Source organism: Rattus norvegicus, chromosome 5 (genome assembly GCF_036323735.1).
Source record: "Rattus norvegicus strain BN/NHsdMcwi chromosome 5, GRCr8, whole genome shotgun sequence".
Lineage (NCBI taxonomy): Eukaryota > Metazoa > Chordata > Mammalia > Rodentia > Muridae > Rattus > Rattus norvegicus.
The window spans coordinates 154424803-154434438 of record NC_086023.1 but is presented as its reverse complement, the minus strand read 5'-3'; the positions used below and the strand labels follow the sequence as shown (position 1 = coordinate 154434438).

Below are 9636 nucleotides of genomic sequence, written 5' to 3'. Positions count from 1 at the left end.
TTTTTTCTGTGAAGTGAACTGGCACATTGGGGTTCTCAGAAAACTCCCTTTTTGTCTTTTTAAGCAACAGTAATAACAACAACAACGACCAAAAAGCAAACTCGATCTTGGAGACCCCGAAGATGGAAATGTCATCACGACTTCCCCTGGCAGCCCCCCAGAGAGGCCGTGGCTGTCTCCCTGTATCCCCAGCGGCTGTCCTCATCATGGAAAGGCCCGCGGGAGGGCCTTGCTGGACCAGCTGCTGCATAAACAGTGAGGGACTTCAGACAGACTGGAAAATCAGGCGGCACTTCAAAGGCTCAGTGACAGGAGGCAGGATGATGGGAGTGTGGAGGTGGACTCCCCTGATGGCCAGCTGAGAGGAGGAGGTTGGACTGAGGCTCTGTTCTCACCAAGAGGAGGCCAGAGGTAGACAGAAGGACAAGGATGCCGCCCCCTCAGCAGAGGCTGGTATAATATTTGTCAACCGCAGGCACTGAGGGGCTTGACATGCCTGCTATGAGGTGAGGGGTGATCGGAGAAGAAGCCCAGGGGGCAGAACAGCCTCTTTCCAGAGCAGCTCTTGCAAGGCAGCAGATCCTGGCCAGAGGTGGGTGCCAGGAATCCAAGTGTCTCTACTCACTGTGGTGGGGACACAATAGGGCCCAGCATGCGCACTGAGCCTCAAGGTGTATGGGTGAGCATAGGATACCTTAGAACAATCCGTCTTCTCCCCTTTCAGGTGGAAAAGATATCCAGCCCCAGGACAGCTACTGAAGAGAGAATGGAGTGGGCGACGTTGCTAATGTGAATGTGTGAGTGTATTGTGCGTAAACTTGTGTATGTGTGCGGATGGGTGTGTATATGTGTGTACACACGTGTGTGAGAATGCATTTCATGCCTGTGTCTTTCTGAACATCCACCTAGGCTAGGAGGATCACTGAATTCACTGATCTGACTCCTCTCTCTTCTCTCTCTCTCTCTCTCTCTCTCTCTCTCTCTCTCTCTCTCTCTCTCTCTCTCTCTTCTCTCTCTCTCTCTTCTCTCTCTCTCTCTTCTCTCTCTCTCTTCTCTCTCTCTCTCCTTTCTTCTTCTTCCCCTTCCCTCTGTGGGATGATCACCTGGGTTCCAACCCATCAGATCTCGATCCGCGTGTGGCCTCAGACTAGAGCTGTTCTCTCCTAGCCTTCACTGGGAAGTGACAACCTAGCATATACTCTCCACCCTCCAGATTTCTCCCAACCCCCACGTGCCTGTATTTTCCCATCTGTGTTCCCTGTACCCCCACGTGCCTGTATTTTCCCATCTGTGTTCCCTGTACCCCCACGTGCCTCTATTTTCCCATCTGTGTTCCCTGTACCCCCACGTGCCTCTATTTTCCCATCTGTGTTCCCTGTACCCCCACGTGCCTCTATTTTCCCATCTGTGTTCCCTGTACCCCCACGTGCCTGTATTTTCCCATCTGTGTTCCCTGTACCCCCACGTGCCTGTATTTTCCCATCTGTGTTCCCTGTACCCCCACGTGCCTCTATTTTCCCATCTGTGTTCCCTGAACCCCCACGTGCCTATGTAAGCGAGGTGGGTGGACTTGGCACTTGCTGACCGTGGGGGTGTGGATTTGGCACCGGTGTGTGCGTGTGTGTCTGCCTCCTGTGTGCTTGTGTGTTCAATGGTTTTTACTCATCTCCAAGGTTCAGAGGAACAGCTTCTCATACACTCCCAGAGGAAGAGCCCACCACCCGCATCAAGCACTCCCAGCATTCTTCATCAACAGCTGGAAAAGCCCACAAGCCACAGGAGCTGCAGGGGGCTGTCTGAGTTAGATAGGGGAGCATGGGGAGGATCTGGTAAAGATGGCCTGATTTGGGGGAGGGGGGTGATGCTGATCGCCTGAGGAGGCCTCTGAGCCTGGCGTCTCAGAGGACCCCTTCCCTGGAGCCTGCTACTGCTCAAGAAAAGAGCAAGCCTGGGGCGCATGGTCCGTGCACGTGGGGGCTGGGGGCTGGGCTAGCCCCGCACTGTTGAGATGTGGGCAGCTACCGCCCAGGCCCTTTGATGTGACAGAGATGGAGACACACACATGCCCGACAATTAATTAATTGTGACTTTCAGCGCACAGCAGCCGCTTCCTATTGATCTCCTCCCGTCTGGAGTGAGAGAGACAATTAGGGGAGCACGGCCGCCGCAGCTAATTACCGTAGATGGAGAGCTGTGCCTTTCCATGTATTAACTTCTCATCGCTGTTGTGACCTTCTCACCCCAACTGCTGAGATGCAAAGGGGCCCACTCTGTGGTAGCACCCTAGGTTAGTTCCCTGACAGAAGCAGGAAGTCATGCCCCCCTCATTGCTAAGGAAGCTCTTCCTCAGCTCACACCCAGCCCTGGGATTTGTCTGGGGAGCCTGAGAGTCACCACAACCTCAGAACCAGCACCTCAGAATAAGGGGGCCAGCCAAAATGTGAGCAGTGGAGACCTCCCTAAGGCTGTTGAAGACCTAACTGTGTCTGTATCCACTGAGCTGCAAAAGCTCCATAGAGAGAGCCCGCCCTTCTGCTGGAGATCACCATGTGGACACAGGCTGTCTGTCAGCTCCTCTTGGAGCCTCTGTGCAGTCTGCTGGGATCTTACCTTTGTGTAGGGCCTCGGGATAGAAAAGCCTGTCCTTTTCATTCTACAAATGTGGAAACCGAGGTTCAGAGAAGTGCAGCTACCTGCTCAAGGCCACACAGCAGTATGTGATAAAGTTTAAGTTCTATTCTCTGAGCCTCTTGGTGCATAATGAGGTCTGGGTGATGCACTTTGGAGCCTGATGCCAGGAACACTGTGACCATCTCCGGTTGGTTGTTTGGTTGGTTGTTCTCTTAGTAAATGGGCTGGGATGATAGCTTACTGCATAAATTACTTGTTTGAGGACCTGGGTTTGAATCCCCAAAATCCATGTAAAGCCAGATGCTGAAGCACATGTCTGTAATTCCCAGTGCTCCTGTGGAGAACTAGGAGACAGAGGATTCCTCAGAGGCCACAGGCCAGCTCACCTGGGGTCAACAGCAACGAACAGGATGTCCTGTCTCATACAAGGTAGACAGTGAGGCCAGACAGCCAATGGTGTCCTCTAACCTCCACTCATGCTGTTGCACACACGCACATACACACACACACACACACATACACAAACACAAACACACACACACAAATACACACACACAAATACACACACTCTCACACACACAAATACACACACACAAATAACTCACAAATACACACATTCACACACACACACACACACACACAAAGGAAAGAGAACGACAGACCAACAGACACGTAGAGACAGAGAGAAAGAGATGGACAGAGACAAAGAGAAAGAAAGAAATGAGAGAGAGAGAGAGAGAGAGAGAGAAACAGACAGACAGACACAGAGAGGCAGACTGACAGACACACAGAAAGAGACAAAGCAGAGAGAATGACACACAGAGGCGGTAAGAAATACACATACACACAAACACACACAGAGAGGAAAGAGACAGACACACATAGACAGGCACAGAGAAAGAGAAACACACAGACAGACAGACAGACAGACAGACAGACAGAATTGACCCAGAAGCTGGAACCATAACAAAATGGCAAGTGCTTCCCACAATAAGGACCCTGAAGTCTCTGAGGTGGCCACTCACTCTAGGCTACCTCAGTGGGTGCATCCAGTCACCTCTGAGACGTTGGAGACATTGCGCTAGTGGGAGTGGCCAGTGACAAGCTGGGTTTGTCCTGGAGGGGGAGCTCATAACCCTCCTTTCCTTTAAGTGATGTTAACTTTAGCCATCTCTTAAGGCACGCTACAATTGTGAAAGGGGTGGAATGAAGTAGATGCAGGTCAGAGTTATTTGAGTTTAAGGTAATCAGAGACCCAAGTGAGGGGTAAATAGAAAATCAGAGGCTCCAGAGGCAGGAAAGCCTCTGATGCAGAAGGCTTCCTGGGAGGCTAGAAAATGCTCCTAGGAGCAGGTGGGTTTGGACTGCAGGAACCGTGGAGACCCACGTGGAGAGTGGGGACTCAGAAAGCCGAGGCACAGAAACTAGGATCAGCAAGAGGCACACAGGCTGGGGTTAGGGTATACAACCAGACCATTTTGACCTGTGCTCTGTGGATCCCAGCATGGCGTCAAAGATGTGGCAGTCATCAGGTCTCGTGAAAGCAGTAAGTCACAGTAGCCCAAAGGGGACCCAGCCCAAATGCACCTCAGCAGTTAAAGGGTTAATTAAACATGTCTGGCTGTGGCGACATGTGTCCTTAATCCCAGCCCTGGGGTGGCAGAATCCAGTGGATCTTTGAGTTTGAGGGTAGCCTAGTGTGTACAGGGAGTTCCAGGACAGCGAGGGCTATCCAAAGAAACTGTCATGAGGAAACTGCGTCCGTGTATGGGTATGTATACATGAGTTCGGGTGCTCTGGGAGTCCAGAGGCAGCAGATCTCAGTGGAGCTGGAGTTGCAGGCAGATGTGAACGCCGGCCATGCAGAACAAGCTACACATTTTCTTGACTTCACAACATTCTGGGACAGTGATTTTTTTATTTGTTTTTAACCATAGCTGAGATGAGAGAAGTTGAATGTCAGAGCAGTTAAAAGTCTAGACCAATGGATCTCTGTGAGTTCAAGACCAGCCTGGTCTACAGAGTGAGTTCTAAGACAGCCAGAGCTACACAGAGAAACCCTATTTCAAAAAAAATGAAAATAAATATAAAAAGGAAATGTCTGAACCCACCATGGAACATGTCTCTGTACGCCAAAAATGCAAGCTTGACAACAACAGGCTAAGAGAAGTAAGCCAGACACAAGACAGACAGAGCTGGTTTACAAGGCCCCTGGAATAGTTGACTTCATAGACAGAAGTGGAGGGTTGGATGATCCAATATTACTACCAAGCAGGAGTGGGGAGGGGAAGCCTGCCATAGAAAATGAGGAAAACACTGTGGAAACAGATGAACACTAAAAGCCCCCTCTGTCTCTGTCTCTGTCCAAGGTCTCACTGTGTGGTCCAGGCTTTACCTCCAATCTGTGATTCTCCTGTCTCAGACTTCCTAGTTCTGGAATTCCAGTGTGTTCCTCATGCCTGGCTGTGACCTTTTATAATGTTACTGAACTCTGTGTATGAAATGATTCAGTGATCATGTCACATAATATATATTTTGCTGCAATACAAAACAGGTAATGGCTCCCATAGGTCAGGCTGAAGTTGTGAACACCCAAAGGTTTGAAATCTAGGGGCAAAGTGTGAGATTCATCCTAGAACACATGTACAAACCCAAATGGCACTGCAATGCATGGGCAGTGGTGGAGCCCAGCCTTCAAGTCAAGCTGAGCTGGCTCTAGGCCACATGGCTCTGAGCAGGTCACTGCCACTTCAGCCTCAGTTACTCATCTATGAATCGGAAGGAACACTAGTCACCTCCCTTCTCTGGGCTGCTGCAGGAACCACATGAAGCCATGATAGTAAGTGTGAACTAAATATCCACTGAGCACTCACAGACAGGCCTGGTGGTGTACACTTTAAATTCTAGCTCTCCAGAGGCAGAGATAGGTAGATCTCTGTGAGTTCAAGGTCAGCCTGGTCTATACAGCAAGTTCCAAGAGATTCAAGGCTACATAATAGAGAGACCCTGGCTCAAAAGAGTAAACTATGCACTCTGCACCCTGTGTGTGTGTAGGTGTGTACACATGTATGCAGGTGTGTGTGTGTGTGTCTGTGTCTGTGTGTGTGCAGATGTGAGTATGTGTCTGTGTGTGTGCAGGTGTGTGTGAATGTATGTGTAGATATGACTGTGTGTGAAGGTGTGCAGGTATAGTGTGTGTAAAGTGTGTATCTGTGTGTGTGCCCAGGTGTGTGTGTGCATGTGTGTGTGTCTGTGTATGTGTAGGTGTGTGTCTGTGTATGTGTAGGTGTGTGTTTTTTGTGTGTGTATGCTCATGTGTGTATGTCCGTGTGTGTGTTTATGTGTGTGTATGTTCGTGTGTGTGTGTGTGTGTGTGTGTGTAGGGCCTGGGGATCCACTTTAGCTATCATTCTTCAGGAAATGCCTACTTATATTTTTTAAGATTTCCTTTTATTTCTGTGTGTGTGCATGTGAGAGAGTTACACAGGTCTCCGTACACATGCAGAATCTAGAAGAAGGCAGTGAGTCCTTAGAGCTGGGGCCGCAGACACTTGGAGCTGGGGCCCAGCTCGTTCTATAAGTTTCAGAATCCAAACCTGGGTCCTCATGGTTGCACAGGGAGCATTCTTAACTGCTGAGACATCTCTCAAGCCCACACCTTGTTTTCCAAAGTCTCCCACTGGGCTCTGGTTCTCACTTAGTTCACTCTGCTGACTGTCCAGTAAGCCCGAGAGATAGATTCACCTGTCTTTGTCTCCCAGCACTGGAATTACACATACACCACAGTGCTAGGTGTTTTACATGGGTGCTGAGAATTAAGCTCATAGTTGCTACCTCCCCGGGATTTACCCTCTACCTGGCTGGTTTTAAGGCAAGGTCTTACTCTGTAGCCCAGGCTAGCCTGGAATTCATTTTGTAACCCAGACTACCTGCAGTCTCAATGTGATGGCAGTCCACCTGCCTCAGCCTCTTGGGAGTACAGGTGAGAGTCAGCACACCTAGTCTCTTGGCGCAAACTGTCCCATTGGGCTTTCACAGTGATGCTATAAGGTTGTGCTGTTATTCTATTTTGCAGATGAGAGGACTCTGGCTCCATGTTTGTGTCATGCTACACAGAGGGAAGCAAAACACTGAGAACCTGAGACCGTGAATAGTGAGAAGGAGGTCTCTGCTGCCACCTCCACCCTCCTTTCTGAGCAAGCTCCCAAGATACCTGTCCTGAGGTGATGCCACATAAGTCTCTGGTACCCACAGTCTTCTTGTTCCAGCAACCCTTTCTGTGTCTGACTCTCTCAGGTGAGCCTGAGCCCTTTAGAGGCAGCACTCATGTTTTATTTGAGATTTCCTAGGGTACAGGTGGCTAGGCTGCAGGGGAATGGGCTAAATCGTGTCAGGACCACGGACAGCTCAACAGTACCCGGGAGGTACGATGCCCCCTGCAGGTTCTCTGAGGATATGGCCATTAACAACTCTAAAAGTAAAAAAGACAGTGGCGATCAAGACCATGAGGACACCACCCTGCACCTTGTCAGCCAGGGTAAACTGAGTCACACTAAGAACAGTAACTCGGTGGCTTGGTCGTGGCATTTTTTCCCCCTCACACCTGCAAAACCTATCTGGTGGCTCATCAAGATGCAGGTAGTGAGCGAGGTCCCCCCAGGATGCTCATGCTGTAGAGTTTAAATCTTCGATGTCACGTCTGTCCTTGTGTTGACTCACTGCACCGGTGACAGGGGGATCGTCCAGGATGTGTGAACCTGCTACACCTCCAGACACAGGGCAAGGCAGGACGTGGGGACGTCTCCAGCCCACATTTGGCTATACGTCACATGGCCCGTCTCATGTCTATCTCGTGGCTATTTCTAGGCAAACACAATTCTGGGAGAGTCTGTAGAACACAGGTCAAGTTCTTGGACTCTGGACTTGAGTCGATCTCAGTTCAAATTCCAGCTCCCCAGTCAAACACATGATGGTCTCTATAGGCAGTGAGCTTTCCATCACACTAAGCATGCAAGCATGAATGGCCACATTGGGCACCGTTGTCACATAGCTTGTGATCTATCAGGAAAGACTTACTTACTTACTTTTTTTTTTTTTTTTTGGATAGGGTCTCATGTATTCCAGGTTGGTCTCAAAGCCCATAGCCTTTGAAGATAACCTTTGAGTCTCTGATCCTCCTGCTTCGACTCTCTGAGTGTTCACACAGTGCTGGGCACAAAACCCAAAGATTTGTGCCCACCAGGGAGACACTCTACCAGTGAAGCTACGTCTCCTGCCGCAGATTTATTATATTTGAAAAACTTTCCATGACAGTAAAATTTATAATCATATAGACCTAATGTCCCATTTGATGAACTCTGACAAATGTATATATACCCTGTAACTGACACACCAGCTCGGATGTCAAATATTTCCATTACCCAAGGAGACTACCCTGTCCCTGTGCCCTACCCATGACCTTTAAAGGAGACCCAAGATGAAAAAAAAAACATACTTTCCCACCACACATGCCCCTAGAAGATTCCAGAAGAGTGGAACCCCAGTGTGCTAGTCAACAATCTCCAAGCTTCCACTACCCCACCCCATAGCTAGCTTCATTTTCAGCACAGAAAAGAGACTTTAACAGGGTGCGCACTCACAGGGGTAACTGCAATTGAGCTAACCTGAGAGTCAGCACCTCCTTTCCCTGTGTACCCTGGAACCCCCCACTATATAGTAGACCAGATGTGATTTCCAGGCTTGGCCCTGTGAAAGAAGGGGAGGCTTTCAAATCACTGTCCTGGTGCACCCTGGACAGCAGTTCTGGCTGGGACTCTGCCTTTTCTTGGCAGCACATGGCCCTTGGTGCGTCCCCATGCTACCTGGTAAGCTCTCATGCCCTGAACACCTGCTAAGCGCCCGTCATCCCGGGTTCTCAGCACAGCCTGATCCACGTTCTCATCCCCCACTGCACCTAGAAAACTGAGCCTTCGCAAGGCAGATGTATACTCAAGGTCACAGGGAGTGTGGAACGAACGGAAAGGTAAATTCAGGAACGTGGTTCTCCTCTGCCTCCTCAGCTGCCTCATACACGGTGGACAGGTGAACTTGGAACCCTGAAAAGGATCCCTGCTTCTCCTACTCTGATCTCCCCCCAACACACACACACGCCCCGCCCACCCCAGATCGGAGGGAGGAGTTTCTTCCCTCCGCAAACACTGCCCTTTCCCGGAGCCTCTCTCCCCTTACACCAGCCAGGCTCCAGGCTATGACAGCGCTTCCCAGGAGCAGCCGGGGCTCCTTTGCATACTACGGCTCATTTGCATACTACTTAGGAAAAGCCTTCACTTTTCCCACCTGCAGCACACTCTGGGCTGATTACTTCTCCCCACATCGGAGAGTTAATTACTCTCCCGCGTCGACCGGGTGTTTATTTGCAATCAGCAGAGGGCTGGGAAGAGGGGGGCGGGGGAAGGGGGGGGACACCGGCAGAAGCAACTGCCATTAGTCCAAATTTCAGAGCGCAAGTGAGAGTGAGCTCCTGCATCATAAGGACGATGTCAAACCCAGCCTCCGCCCAGCATGCCCATTCACCCGGGGCACGTCCCCAGCTCTGGGGAAAGGAACTGGTTGATTAGACCTGAGGTCAGGGGGACTGTCGAACAAAGACCCACGGGGAGCTGCTGGCAGGACAGACAAGCAACCAGCAGCCCAATTACACAGTGGCCAAGGCGCAGGGACACCTCCCAGCTGGCTCCCTCAGCTGCCTGGCTTTTCTCTAAGCCTTTTCTCCTAATCCTCCTGATCTCTTTACAACTCACCTGCCCGCAGCCCAGCTGGGTGACTTCTAACTGGGATTTCTCCAAGAGGCTTACCTGGCCCTTCCTGGACTTGGCCCAGAGCGCCTTCCACCATCCGGGATGCTCCCTCCAGCTGGGGCAAAGGAGGGGACGGAGTTTTATTTCTTCCTGTATTTCTCCGGTCTTCCCTAAAGAAAAACAAAACAAAATAAAACTTTTGTCTTTT

At 50.4% G+C, this 9636-nt stretch overlaps 1 long non-coding RNA gene across 1 annotated transcript; it reads left to right on the top strand.

Annotated features, from left to right (window-relative positions):
* The first annotated feature begins 335 nt into the window (after positions 1–335).
* Positions 336–9636, top strand: LOC134487087 (uncharacterized). Its single transcript, XR_010066801.1, has 3 exons — positions 336–592; positions 6707–6927; positions 7739–9636. It is a non-coding gene; the product is annotated as an uncharacterized LOC134487087 (long non-coding RNA).